This window comes from Mauremys reevesii, linkage group 12 (genome assembly GCF_016161935.1).
Source record: "Mauremys reevesii isolate NIE-2019 linkage group 12, ASM1616193v1, whole genome shotgun sequence".
In the NCBI taxonomy this organism is placed as follows: domain Eukaryota; kingdom Metazoa; phylum Chordata; order Testudines; family Geoemydidae; genus Mauremys; species Mauremys reevesii.
The window spans coordinates 25530894-25545901 of record NC_052634.1 but is presented as its reverse complement, the minus strand read 5'-3'; the positions used below and the strand labels follow the sequence as shown (position 1 = coordinate 25545901).

General features: G+C 60.8%; 1 non-coding gene across 1 annotated transcript; it reads right to left on the bottom strand.

The window, feature by feature from the left end:
• Positions 1–699: 699 nt before the first annotated feature.
• Positions 700–893, bottom strand: LOC120376378. The gene has a single exon (XR_005587260.1). It is a non-coding gene; the product is annotated as a U2 spliceosomal RNA (small nuclear RNA).
• Between the last annotated feature and the right edge of the window lie 14115 nt (positions 894–15008).

Here is a 15008-nt window from a genome sequence, read left to right as displayed (position 1 = left end):
GGGACAGGGAGTGACAAACCTGCTGGGATTTGTTTACTGTGAGGCTCCAGCATTTCTCAAATGTGGCCACCAGGGGCTTTCATTGTGGCCACAGCCTCCTGGGTTGTAATTGAGGGACAGTTGGGGGCAGCAAAGCAGCTGCTCTTCCCCCGGGCTGCCTGCAGGGGCTGGTCCCTACCCCCTTCCGGAGTCATAAACACTGCAGGAGCCGGCAACCAGCGGGAGTTCCCCCCTTCCCACGTGTGGTGGGGCTCAGGCTTCAGGCTTCTGCTCTGGGATGGTGGGTGGCAGGCTCAGTCAAGATACATGGAACGTAGGCTGGGTGGGGAGAAGTCTGTGTAACTCATCCAGTTATTGATATACATGTGACCTCAAATATTACCAATCTGTGTTCCCCCCCCAACCAACCATCTCTCAAACAGACCCTCAGTCCGGAAAGCATTCATCCCTCATGTTGTTGAAAAGACTCACAGCAAACAAAAGAATCCCAGCTTTCAAAACAATCCTCCAGCAAAACAAAGAAACTCACATCTGTAGACTCAGAAAACACTCCTAAGAAATTTTAACAATATGTTGTTATGAAAAAACCAAAATGCTAAAAAGGCCTGATTTTTCAACTCCTTTAAAAAAAATCTTTTCAAATCAGCATCTTTAGAGTAAAACTTTTTCTGCTTTTCTAACCCGACAATTCTCCCCAGAAGGAGAGGCACTGGTCCTGGAGACACTGCAATACCAGGTCAATGCATGGGGTGGACAGAGCAAGCTCCTATTCCATCCCGTTGTTTCAAAAATCAATTTAACATACAGTCCTTAAATAAAAGGACCTATCAGATATTAAACTGTTAAGAACAGACACTACGCTTGATCTGAGCTCTAAGGAGCAGAGAAGCGATGCTGAGAGTCTCGGATAGTAGGCAGCCGCTGTTCCCCCACTTCTTTCTACTTCAGCACGAGGAGCTCCCAGACACGCGCCAAACACCATTCACGACACTTGATAACTAGGTAACTCGAAGTGATGATCACTTCCCCGAAATGACTCCACTGGAAGAATTCAAAGCAAGAGCCCTTAACACACAATTCTGTTCAAAGACAGAGAAGTCTTTCACTCTCCTTCCTCTTGCTGGTTTCCCTGTACATGCCTAATTTGCATAAACCCACCCACTGACCTGTGACTAACAATCTCTCACTGTTTTAACTCTTACAGCAAAACAGGCCACAGAAAGCCTATGCAAGCGCTATCCCGCAGCCCCACTGCTCTTTTCTGCTCCTTCTCAAACGTACAGTCATCAGGCACACATAAGAGTTTTGCTCCATACCAGTCCAGTTCCTTGTCTAACCACTGCACACACATGGTATAACCCTACCCTGAGCTGATTCCCGACTTTTGCTCTCAATCCAGGAAAACGAGTATTAAGAGAGCAGCTGTGCAGGGAAGTCTTCCTCAACTTGCACTCCACTCCCCAAGGGCCTTTCAGGCTCTTCTGTGGACTTCAGGTTCCATTTGATTGCCAAGGTTTATGGTCTTATTAAATAGCCATCTCCTAATGCAAGGATGCTACATGACAGACTAAAGATCGATTTTCCAAAAGAGCTGAGAAACAGAACTAAAGCTGAGCCTGAAGTGTTACATTTACATGAGCATCCAGGTTCTGACTGTGCCCTGGCAAGTTCAATGCTTCCAAAAGAAATCAGAAAATAAGGAGCCCGTCAGGTCCCCCTGCTAGCACCCAGATCTAGTCAGTCTGCAGGGAAATAAGGAAAAAGCGATGAATAAAGAAGTCAGCAAATAACAAGGAAATGAAGAGGTTTCTGTCCAATTTACCATCTTCTCAGCTACCAATCAAAGTTAAAGACCTAAAGTCAACCTATCGGCATAAGTACAGGTGGTTGAATGGAAGTTAAAAGGAGCTGCTGTGGCAAGTGTTAGGAGCCTGCAAGCAGCATGCAGATCGTTTAAAAATGCTGCAATTAGAGGCTGCGACAAAGTTCCTCCTCTACCTTGGTGGGTCCTGCGCTTATTAGCAGATTTGCTCACCTCAGTGATCTTCCCCTCTGGTGGAACCCACAGTCTGGGTCAACTCCTCCTGTGTCTGATCAGGAGTTGGGAGGTTTGGGGGAACCCGGGCCTGCCCTCTACTCCGGGTTCCAGCCCAGGGCCCTGTGGATTGCAGCTGTCTATAGTGCCTCCTGGTACAGCTGCATGACAGCTACACCTCCCTGGGCTACTTCCCCATGGCCTCCTCCCAACACCTTCTTTATCCTCACCACAGGACCTTCCTCCTGGTGTCTGATAATACTTGTACTCCTCAGTCCTCCAGCAGCACAGCACAGCCCAGCCCCAGCCTCAGCCTCAGCCTCAGCCTCTTCCTCTTCCTCTTCCTCTTCCTCTCCCTCTCCCTCTCCCTCTCCCTCTCCCCTCCTGGGGCCTCTTGCTCCCAGCTCCTCACATGCACACCACAAACTGAAGTGAGCTCCTTTTTGAACCCAGGTGCCCTGAGTAGCTCTGCCTTGATTGCCTGCAGGTGTCTAATCAGCCTGTCAGGGGTGCGGAAAGCCCTAGGGCGGGTGCAAGGAAGTTTTAGGCCCTAGGTGAAACTTCCACCTTGCACCCTCCCACCCAGCTAACCGCGTCTGTCCGTTCCCCCACCCCCCGCAGCTAATTCAGCCCCCCACCCGGGGAGCCCCCCTGCAGCAACTACTCCCCCCATCCCCCCGTGGCAGCTAACCCTGCCTAGGGAGACTTCCTCCCCACCCCACCCCCTGCCACGGCAGCTTACCCTGCCTGGGGAGACCTCCTGCAGACATGGGTGGCAAGTTTGTAGAAATTTTGGTGGTGCCCAGAACCCGCCCCCCAACTCTGCACCCCCCAACTCTGCTCCCACCTGCCTAATGCTCTGGGAGGGGGCTCGGGAGGGGGAGGTCTGGGGTGCAGATCCTGGGCTGGGGATTAGGGTGCAGGAGGGGTGCAGGCTTTGGGATGGAGTTTGGGTGCAGGCTCGGGGCTGGGGCAGGGGGTGGGTGTGCAGGAGGGGGTGAAGGGTGCAGGCTTTGGGATGGAGTTTGGGGTTGGGATGGGGGCGGGGTGCACCTTGGGGTGAGGGAGTTTGGGGATAGGAGGGAATACAGGGGTGAGGGCTGTGGGGCTGACGATGAGGGATTCATGATGCAGGAGGGGACTCAGGGCTGGGGCAGAGGATTAGGGTGCGGGGGTGAGGGCTCTGGCTGGGGCAGAGGATTAGGTGCGGGGGATGAGGGGTTCATGCTGCACGGGGCTCTGGGCTGGGGCTGAGGATTAGGGGGCGGGGGGATGAGGGGTTCATCCTGCGGGGGCTCAGGGCTGGGGCAGAGGATTAGGTGCAGGGGATGAGGGGTTCATGCTGCGGGGGCTCAGGGCTGGGGCAGAGGATTAGGTGCGGGGGATGAGGGGTTCATGCTGCGGGGGGGGGCTCAGGGCTGGGGCAGAGGATTAGGGTGCAGGGGGATGAGGGGTTCATGCTGCGCGGGGGGGCTCAGGGCTGGGCAGAGGATTAGGGTGCAGGGGATGAGGGGTTCATGCTGCGGGGGCTCAGGGCTGGGGCAGAGGATTAGGGTGCAGGGGGATGAGGGGTTCATGCTGCGGGGGGGCTCAGGGCTGGGGCAGAGGATTAGGGTGCAGGGGGATGAGGGCTCTGGCTGGGGATGAGGGTTTGGGGCATTGGGGAGGCTCAGGGCCGGGGGAGAGACCCAGCTCCAAATATTGCTGGAGCAGGGCCCCCAGCCCTGAATATTCCTGGAGCCCGGGCACCGCACACAGATATAACCTGCTGCCCCTGCCTGCGGAAGCTAAGCCTGCCTGGGGAGCCCGCCCCAGCTCACCTCGGCTCCACCCCCTCCACTGAGCACCCCGGCATCACTCTAATTCTCCTCCCCGCCCAGGCTTGCGACGCCGACTGGAGGAGAATTAGAGCTGGGCTGTGTGCTCGGCGGAGGAGGCAGAGCGGAGGTGAGCTGGGGTGGGGAGCTGTTTCCCTGTGTGCCCCCATTGCCCCGTTACTGCGGACAGCCCTCCCCGCGCGCACCCCCACCCAGCTCACCTCCGCTCCACCTCCACGCCTGAGGGGGCTTTTAGACGCCTCCAACCACTAGGCGCCCTAGGTGGCCGCCTAGTTTGCCTAAATGGTTGCACGGGCCCTGGTGTTCACAAGCAGTGTGAAAACGTGCAATTCCCGCTCACACTGCACAGGGGCAGCACAGCTCCGGGGTTCTCTGGAATCGCACAATAATGCCGGCTTTGTCCCCACAGCATCTGGAGCTTTGCACAGTGAGACATGGGGGTGCTGCAGCACCCGCCGCAGCCCTCAGTCCCGCACCTCTGCTTCTCTGCAGGGAACTTGTTATGCCACGAGGGGAGACTGTGCAGGAGACCCAGGCCCACGCGCTGAGCACTGCAGCTCCAGTGCTGTGTGCGGGATTCATTTCTGCTCTCTGATAAAACTGCCCAAGGCTTCTCTGTCCAACTAATATTCGTCCAGGCTCCCCGGCGCTGTTAGTATCTGTCCAGAGCTCTCGCCAGCCCTGCCCCAGGAGAGCTGGGCGCTCGCCCTGCTCTAGGAGAGCCAGGCAGGCCCTGAGCACTAGACGGTGACCCTAGGCCAGTGGTGCCAGAACAATCTGTATAGTGGGGGGAGGGGGGTGCTGAGCCACCCAACCAACTGTAACCCCTGGGTGTGATGGAAACCACGTCAAGCCAGGGGCTGCTGCAGCCCCCCCAGTTCCAGCCCCTCTGCCCAGGCAGCTCCCCCAGCCTGACACACACACCCAGCCCCTGCACCCGCCCACCCCAGGGCTCCTCAGCCCAGAGGGGAGCCCCCAGCTGAGTGGGGCATCAGAACCCCCCAAAATTACCCTGGGACCAGCATGATCTGCCTCCGCCCTGCCCTGCTCCGCATGTATTCGGAGTGAGTCAGTTTCCCTGTCCCAACGTGTGTCCTGCCATGTGTCTCTTCTCCTCCCCAGTTCCTTCCAAACCACCCCCTTTCCCTGCACCCCGGGCTGGGTCTCTGCCAACCCCCCTTCTACCCTCCTGCCCCCAATATCTCCCTGCCCCTACAGGTCTATAGGGCTGGATCCCTCCCTCCCCCTTCTCCCCTCATTTCCTGCCTCTGGGGGTCTATGGAGATGGATCTCTCCTCCCTCCATCCCCTCCCCGCCCCCAATATCCCTCTGGGGCTCTGTGGGGCTGGGGCTCTCTCACTGCCTCTGTGCTCCCCCCTGCACAGCATGTCCTGGGAGTGACTCAGATTCCCTGGACCAACATTTCACCCCCCCTCCACATGTCTCCTCTCTCCCCCAGCTCCCTCCACCCCACCCCAATTCCCTGCACCCCAGGCTGGGTCTCTGCCAACCCCCCTTCTCCCATCCTGCCCCCCAGATCCCCTGCCCCTGCAGGTCTATGGGGCTGGGTCTCTCCCCCCGTCCCCCCCCATCCCCTCATCCCTTCCCCCAATAGCTCCCTGCCCCAGGCTGTCTATGGGGCGGGGTCTCTCCCTGAAGCCCCGCCCCCAGCGCGGGGCTCACAGACAATCCCCGCCCGGCGACTGTGACGTGGGGTGACGTGTTCACTCCCCGCAGGCGACTCCTTCACTGGAGACCAAAACGACAGAAGTCGCGTGTCGATGGGCGGGGCTATGCAGATGAGCAGTGTCTGGCGGCAGGACGGAGAGCAGCGAGAGGAACCGAAGGAGCCCAGCGGAGAGAATTCTCTGCGTGTGGACAGAATCCGGTGTGGGGAGTTCGTGCTGTGGGTGCCTGCACCGGAGTCACTTCCGGGCAGTGATTGCCACTGAGCTACATAGTGACCAAAGGCGTGTGAATGGGGTGTGGTGCCTGGCGGGGAGCAGTTCATGGTGATAAGGTGCCCCTCACTCCCGACCCGCAGCCCCTGCTATCCCAGTCCTGACCTCCAGACCCACAGCTCTGCCGGTGCCCCTCACTCCGGACCCGCAGCCCCTGCTATCCCAGTGCTGACCTGCAGACTCACAGCTCTGCCGGTGCCCCTCACTCCCGACCCGCAGCCCTGCTATCCCCATCCTGACCTCCAGACCCACAGCTCTGCAGGTGCCCCTCACTCCTGACTTGCAGCCCCTGCTATCCCAGTCCTGCCCTCCAGCCTCACAGCTCTGCTGGTGCCCCTCACTCCCGACCCGCAGCCCCTGCTATCCCAGTCCTGACCTGCAGACTCACAGCTCTGCTGGTGCCCCTCACTCCCGACCCGCAGCCCCTACTATACCAGTCGACACCTGCAGACTCACAGCCCTTATGTTGCACCTCACTCCCGACCCGCAGCCCCCTGCTTTCCCCCCAGCTCTACCATTGCTCCTCACTCTCGACCAGCAGCCCCTGCTATCCCAGTCCTAACCTGCCGACTCACAGCTCTGCCGGTGCCCCTCACTCCCGACCCGCAGCCCCTGCTATCCAGTACTGACCTGCAGACTCACAGCTCTGCCGGTGCCCCTCACTCCTGACTTGCAGCCCCTGCTATCCCAGTCCTGCCCTCCAGCCTCACAGCTCTGCTGGTGCCCCTCACTCCCGACCCGCAGCCCCTGCTATCCCAGTCCTGACCTGCAGACTCACAGCTCTGCTGGTGCCCCTCACTCCCGACCCGCAGCCCCTACTATACCAGTCGACACCTGCAGTCTCACAGCCCTTATGTTGCACCTCACTCCCGACCCGCAGCCCCCTGCTTTCCCCCCAGCTCTACCATTGCTCCTCACTCCCGACCAGCAGCCCCTGCTATCCCAGTCCTAACCTGCCGACTCACAGCTCTGCCGGTGCCCCTCACTCCCGACCCGCAGCCCCTGCTATCCAGTACTGACCTGCAGACTCACAGCTCTGCCGGTGCCCCTCACTCCCGACCCGCAGCCCTGCTATCCCCATCCTGACCTCCAGACCCACAGCTCTGCAGGTGCCCCTCACTCCCGACCTGCAGCCCCTGCTATCCCAGTCCTGACCTGCAGACTCACAGCTCTGCTGGTGCCCCTCACTCCCGACCCGCAGCCCCTACTATACCAGTCGACACCTGCAGACTCACAGCCCTTATGTTGCACCTCACTCCCGACCCGCAGCCCCCTGCTTTCCCCCCAGCTCTACCATTGCTCCTCACTCCCGACCCGCAGCCCCTGCTATCCCAGTCCTGACCTCCAGACCCACAGATCTGCGGGTGCCCCTCACTCCCGACCCGCACCCCCTGCTATCCCAGTCCTGACCTGCAGACTCACAGCTCTGCTGGTGCCCCTCACTCCCGACCCGCAGCCCCTGTTATCCAGTCCTGACCTGCAGACTCACAGCTCTGTTGGTGCCCCTCACTCCCGAACCGCAGCCCCTGCTATCCCAGTCCTGACCTCGAGACCCAGAGCTCTGCGGGAGCCCCTCACTCCCGACCTGCAGCCCCTGCTATCCCAGTCCTGACCTGCAGACTCACAGCTCTTCTGGTGCTCCTCACTCCCGACCCGCAGCCCCTGCTATCCAGTACTGACCTGCAGACCCACAGCTCTGCCGGTGCCCCTCACTCCTGACCCGCAGCCCCTGCTATCCCAGTCCTGACCTGGAGACTCACAGCTCTGCCGGTGCCCATCACTCCCGACCCGCAGCCCCTGCTATCCCAGTCCTGACCTGCAGACTCACAGCTCTGCCGGTGCCCCTCACTCCCGACCCGCAGCCCTGCTATCCCCATCCTGACCTCCAGACCCACAGCTCTGCCGGTGTCCCTCACTCCCGACCCGCAGCCCTGCTATCCCCATCCTGACCTCCAGTCCCACAGCTCTGCAGGTGCCCCTCACTCCCGACCTGCAGCCCCCGCTATCCCAGTCCTGCCCTCCAGCCTCACAGCTCTGCTGGTGCCCCTCACTCCCGACCCGCAGCCCCTGCTATCCCAGTACTGACCTCCAGACACACAGCTCTGCGGGTGCCCCTCACTCCCGACCCGCAGCCCCTACTATACCAGTCCTGACCTCAAGAGTCAGAGCTCTGGTGGTGCCCCTCACTCCCGATCTGCAGCCCCTGCTATCCCAGTCCAGATCTGTAGAGTCACAGCTCTGTGGGAGCACCTCATTCCCTACCCGCAGCCTCTGCTATCCCAGTCCTGACCTCCAGACCCACAGTTCTGCCGGTGCCCCTCACTCCCGACCCGCAGCCCTGCTATCCCCATCCTGACCTCCAGACCCACAGCTCTGGAGGTGCCCCTCACTCCCGACCTGCAGCCCCCGCTATCCCAGTCCTGCCCTCCAGCCTCACAGCTCTGCTGGTGCCCCTCACTCCCGACCCGCAGCCCCTGCTATCCCAGTCCTGACCTGCAGACTCACAGCTCTGCTGGTGCCCCTCACTCCCGACCCGCAGCCCCTGCTATCCCAGTCCTGACCTGCAGACCCACAGCTCTGCCGGTGCCCCTCACTCCCGACCCGCAGCCCCTGCTATCCAGTACTGACCTGCAGACTCACAGCTCTGCCGGTGCCCCTCACTCCCGACCCGCAGCCCTGCTATCCCCATCCTGACCTCCAGACCCACAGCTCTGCAGGTGCCCCTCACTCCCGACCTGCAGCCCCTGCTATCCCAGTCCTGACCTGCAGACTCACAGCTCTGCTGGTGCCCCTCACTCCCGACCCGCAGCCCCTACTATACCAGTCGACACCTGCAGACTCACAGCCCTTATGTTGCACCTCACTCCCGACCCGCAGCCCCCTGCTTTCCCCCCAGCTCTACCATTGCTCCTCACTCCCGACCCGCAGCCCCTGCTATCCCAGTCCTGACCTGCAGACTCACAGCTCTGCCAGTGCCCCTCACTCCCGACCCGCAGCCCCTGCTATCCCAGTCCTGACCTCCAGACCCACAGATCTGCGGGTGCCCCTCACTCCCGACCCGCACCCCCTGCTATCCCAGTCCTGACCTGCAGACTCACAGCTCTGTTGGTGCCCCTCACTCCCAAACCGCAGCCCCTGCTATCCCAGTCCTGACCTCGAGACCCAGAGCTCTGCGGGAGCCCCTCACTCCCGACCTGCAGCCCCTGCTATCCCAGTCCTGACCTGCAGACTCACAGCTCTTCTGGTGCTCCTCACTCCCGACCCGCAGCCCCTGCTATCCAGTACTGACCTGCAGACCCACAGCTCTGCCGGTGCCCCTCACTCCTGACCCGCAGCCCCTGCTATCCCAGTCCTGACCTGGAGACTCACAGCTCTGCCGGTGCCCATCACTCCCGACCCGCAGCCCCTGCTATCCCAGTCCTGACCTGCAGACTCACAGCTCTGCCGGTGCCCCTCACTCCCGACCCGCAGCCCTGCTATCCCCATCCTGACCTCCAGACCCACAGCTCTGCCGGTGCCCCTCACTCCCGACCCGCAGCCCTGCTATCCCCATCCTGACCTCCAGTCCCACAGCTCTGCAGGTGCCCCTCACTCCCGACCTGCAGCCCCTGCTATCCCAGTCCTGCCCTCCAGCCTCACAGCTCTGCTGGTGCCCCTCACTCCCGACCCGCAGCCCCTGCTATCCCAGTACTGACCTCCAGACACACAGCTCTGCGGGTGCCCCTCACTCCCGACCCGCAGCCCCTACTATACCAGTCCTGACCTCAAGAGTCAGAGCTCTGGTGGTGCCCCTCACTCCCGATCTGCAGCCCCTGCTATCCCAGTCCAGATCTGTAGAGTCACAGCTCTGTGGGAGCACCTCATTCCCTACCCGCAGCCTCTGCTATCCCAGTCCTGACCTCCAGACCCACAGTTCTGCCGGTGCCCCTCACTCCCGACCCGCAGCCCCTGCTATCCAATCCTGACCTGCAGACTCACAGCTCTGCCGGTGCCCCTCACTCCCGACCCGCAGCCCCTGCTATCCAATCCTGACCTGCAGACTCACAGCTCTGCTGGTGCCCCTCACTCCCGACCCACAGCCCCTGCTATCCCAGTCCTGATCTGCAGACTGTCAGCTCTACCGGTGCCCCTCACTCCCGACCCGCAGCCCCTGCTATCCCAGTCCTGAGCTGCAGACTCACAGCTCTGCTGGTGCTTCTCACTCAGGGCCGGCTCCAGAATCCAGCGTGCCAAGCGCGCACGTGGGGCGGTATTTTGCCGGCAGGGCAGCAGGTGGCTCCAGCGGACCTTCCGCAGTCATGCCTGCGGAAGCTCCACCGGAGCCGCGGGACCAGCGGACCATCCACAGCATGTCAGCAAGAGGTCCCCCGGAGCTGCGGGACCGGCGACCGGCAGCGCACCCCCTGCGGCATGCTGCCGTGCTTGGGGCAGATGGATTCCTAGAGCCACCCCTGCCTTCACTCCCGACCCGCAGCCCCTGCTATCCCAGTCCTGACCTCAAGACTCTGCTAATGCCCCTCACTCCCGACCCGCAGCCCCTGCTATCCCAGTCCTGACCTGCTGTGATGGAGTAGGGGCTGTCTGTGGGGGGGTTGGGAGAGCCAGGGAGGATTTTAGGTGAGGGACAGGTATTCAGCCCGTACCATGAGCTAGGCGGGGGGAGGGGAGGTCAACACCTTTGCCCGGGGAGCTAGACAAAGCCAGGGAGCCGGCTGGAGGGGGTTGGGTCAGTTTCGGTTTGGGGCTTGGTGGGGGAGAGTTCAGGGAATCCTATGCTGGGCTCCAAGCACCCTGAACCCCAGAAGGACTCAATTGAGGGGTCCTGGTTGTGCTGTAGCCTGTATTCCTGTTGTCCAATAAACCTTCTGTTTTACTGGCTGGCTGAGAGTCACTGTGAGTCCCACGAAGAGGGGTGCAGAGTCGGACTCCCCCACACTCCGTGACAACTGGTGGCAGCGGCGGGACCTACTGCACCCCCTGGACGGCGCTTCCTGCAGTTAGTGACTGGGGAGCAGCAAAATGAAGGGGGAACTGACGGGGACCAGGTGGGCTGAAGAGACAGAGAGAGACAGTTTCAGGAGGCGATTAACGCCTGGGAGTGTGTGACCAGAGAGAAGGACTTTGCAGTAACAGGGTCCCCCGGGGGGATTGCAGGAGCAGTCCCAGGGGCGGAGGAGTCTGCAGCTCGACCCTGGCAGAGAGTTGGTGACCTGAAGAAGGGCTGGTGCACGAGGGGTCTCCCTGGAACCGGTGGGAAGCTGAGAGCACAGGCCGGCGAGTGGCCAGCAGGAAGATGTTTGCTAAGCACCTTAAGAGCGACCTGGTGGAGCTGTGCAGGCAGAGGGGGCTGCGCATTGGGAGGTCCACCAAAGACCAGCTAATTGCCCAGCTGGAGGAGACGGATCGCTTGGGTGAACCGAGCCCTGTCCCAGAGGGAAGCCACCCAGCGGACACAGTGTGGGCCCCGGGGCCTGACATGGCTGGGAGGGGCCAGACTGCTGCCGAGGACACCCCGAGACCCTGCCCACCTATACCTAGGGGAGGGGTTGGGGGAAGCCCAGCGAATACCGAGGGCACCTGGACCGTGGCGGCCAGCAGGGGATCGTCCCGGCGGAGCTCCCCGTCCCTGGAACAGATGCGGCTGGAATATGACAGGGAGGCGCCCGAGTTAAGGAGGCAAGAACTGAAGGAGCGGGAGAACCAGCGTAAACACGAGGAGAACCAGCGCCAGCGTGAGCTGGACCTGGCCCAGCTGAGAAGCAGCGGGGCCCCGGCTGCGGTGAGTGAGGGGGGGGACCCAAGCCTACAAAGAGCTTTGATAAGAGCTTCCAGGCCCGGCGTAAGGAGGGGGAGGAGATAGATACCTTCCTGACGGCCTTTGAGAATGCCTGCGAGCTGCACCGGGTTGACCCTGCAGACAGGATCCCGTTTCTCACCCCCTTACTGGACTCCACAGCCGTGGAGGTGTACAGCCGAATGAAAGGGGCGGAGGCAGGGGACTACAACCTGTTCAAACAGGCCCTGCTCCGTGAGTTTGGGCTGACCCCGGAGATGTACCGGAAGAGGTTCCGGAGTCAACATAAAACCTGTGAGGTCACATACCTACAACTGGTCAACCGGGCGCAGGGGTATGCCCGCAAGTGGACAGCCGGGGCCCAAACTAAAGAGGACATGCTTGACCTATTCATACCGGAGCACCTGTATGATCAGTGCCTGTCTGACCTGAGGCTGTGGTTGATGGACCAGAAGCCGGAGAACCCGCAGCACGCAGGCCAGCTGGCCGACCAATTTGTGGACAGTCGGGCAGGGGATAACAGGGAGGAGTCTCGAAGGAGCAGGCCTGCCTCAACGCAGAGAGAAAGTCACCATGGGACTTCCCAGCGGGGGCCTATGGAGAACCCCCACCAAAGGGGAACATCCAGCATCAGGTCCATCCGACCCACTCAAGGGGACCCACGAGACATGGGCTGCTATCACTGTGGCCAATGAGGCCACATACGGGCCCAGTGCCCCAAGCTCAGGGACAGACCGAGCAGACCCAACCCGCAGAGGGTTGACTGGGTAAAGACCCAATCAGATGAGGGGCAACATTCCCAGGAAAGGGGGGCTGGCCACGTACCACCTGCGAAGGAGGGAGGAGGGCCCCAGGTCTGCTCCTTTGGGGGCTGGATGCTCCAGACTCCGGGTTTTGGGTTTACAGGGTGGGCACAGGGCTGCCCCTCCGGAAAGAGTGCCTTGTTCCCCTGGAGGTGGATGGGAGGAAGGTCACTGGGTACTGGGACACGGGCGCAGAGGTGACGCTGGCCCGGCCCGAGGTGGTGGCCCCAGATCAGATGGTGCCCGACACCTACCTGACCGTGAGGGGTGTGAGCGGGACCCCATTCAAGGTGCCCGTGGTGAGGGTGCACCTGAAGTGGGGGGCCAAGGAGGGCCCCAAGGATGTGGGGGTACACCTACATTTGCCCACGGAGGTGTTAATGGGGGGGACCTCGAGGACTGGCCAAGCAATGCCCGGGGTGCCCTGGTCGTGACCCATAGTCAGAGTCGGCGCAGGGCACTGCGCCCTGACAACGGGGAAGGTACTCTGCCCGAGGTGCCGGACCCTAACCTGGTGGGGAGGGAACGCCCAGGGACACGACCCAGAGAGGCTGCTACCTCAGTCCCAGCTGGTGAGAGAGAGCAGGTCCCCATCCCTGTCCCAGCTGCCGAGTTCCAGGCCGAGTTGCAGAAAGATCCCTCCTTGCAGAAGCTCAGGGACCGGGCTAACCTCAGTGCAGTACAGACCATGAGGAGAGGTTGCAAGGAGAGGTTCCTGTGGGAGAAGTGGTTCCTGTACCGAGAATGGGCTCCCCCCGGGGAAGTGGAGTCATGGGGGAACAGGAGGCAGCTGGTGGTTCCCCAGAAGTTTCGCCACAAGCTCCTGTACCTGGCCCATGACATCCCCCTCGCAGGGCACCAGGGAATCCGGCGCACCAGGCAGAGGCTGCTACAGAACTTTTACTGGCCTGGGGTCTTTACCCATGTTCGACAGTACTGCCGATCCTGTGACCCCTGCCAGAGGGTGGGGAAGGCCCAGGACAAGGGGAAAGCAGCTTTGAGGCCTTTGCCCATCATAGAAGAACCTTTCCAGAAGGTGGCCATGGACATAGTGGGACCTCTCAGCAAGGCGACCCGGTCGGGGAAGAAATACATCCTGGTGGTGGTAGATTTCGCCACTCTCTACTCTGAGGTGGTGGCCTTGTCCTCTATCGAAGCAGACACCATAGCAGATGCGCTGCTGACCATTTTCAGCCGGGTGGGGTTCACCAAGGAAGTCTTAACGGACCAGGGGTCCAACTTCATGTCGAGCCTGCTCCAGTCCCTGTGGGAGAAATGTGGTGTCCGGCACAACTGGGCCTCAGCGTACCACCCCCAGACCAACGGGCTGGTGGAGAGGTTAAACGGGACGCTAAAGATGATGCTAAAAACATTTATGCACCAGCACCCACAGGACTGGGACAAGTACTTACCTCACCTGCTGTTCGCGTACAGGGAGGTACCCCAGGAATCTACCGGGTTCTCGCCTTTTGAACTGTTATATGGGAGGCAGGTAAGGGGGCCCCTGGACGTGATGAGAGACGAATGGGAGGGGAAGGCTGCCCGATGGCGAGTCAGTGGTGGAGTATGTCCTGACCTTCCGTGAAAGACTTGCCGAGCTCATGGGCCTGGCCAGGGAGAATCTGGCCCGAGCCCAGAGGAAGCAGAAGGTCTGCTACGACCGCACGGCGCAGGCCCGCGCCTTCGGCACCTGGGGTCAAGTGATGGTTCTCATCCCCGTGAGGAAAAACAAACTCCAGGCTGCCTGGGAAGGGCCCTTCAAGGTTATCAAGCAACTAAATGAGGTAAACTATGTGGTGGAGCTGTCTAACCGGGCTCATCACCGCCGGGTGTACCATGTGAATATGATGAAGCCATACTATGACAGGGGGAATGTGGTGTTGGCCGTGTGTGGACTTTGGGAGGAGCCGGGAGATGACCCTTTAGTTGATCTATTCCCGGGGACAAAGGCTGGTTCCCCCCTGGAGGCGATTCCCCTCTCTGATCAGCTGACCCTGGCCCAGCAGGCTGAGATCAGAGGGGTGCTGCATCTGTACCGACAGCTGTTTTCCAACCAGCCCGGGCGCACTAATTTGACTGTCCACCAGGTGGAGACCGGGTCACCCCCCCCCCCCATACGATGCTCCCCTTTTCGGGTCACAGGAAAAACTGCCCAGGACCTAGAAAGAGAGGTCAGGGACATGCTGGCTTTGGGGGTGATCCAGCCATCTTCCAGCCCTTGGGCCTCGCCGCTGGTCCTGGTCCCCAAAAGGGATAGGTCGATCCGGTTCTGTGTGGACTATCGAAAGCTCAATGCCATCACTGTATCTGATGCCAACCCCATGCCCAGGCCTGACGAGCTCCTAGACAAGCTGGGAGGCGCTCGGTACCTCACCACCATGGATCTTACAAAGGGCTACTGGCAAGTGCCGCTGGACGCAGATGTCAGGCTGAAATTGGCCTTTATCACTGCTCTGGGGCTCTACGAGTTTCTGACCCTGCCCTTCGGCCTCAAGGGAGCACCGGCCACCTTCCAGCGTCTGGTGGATCAGCAACTGAGGGGGATGGAGAGTTTTGCCGTGGCGTATATTGATGACA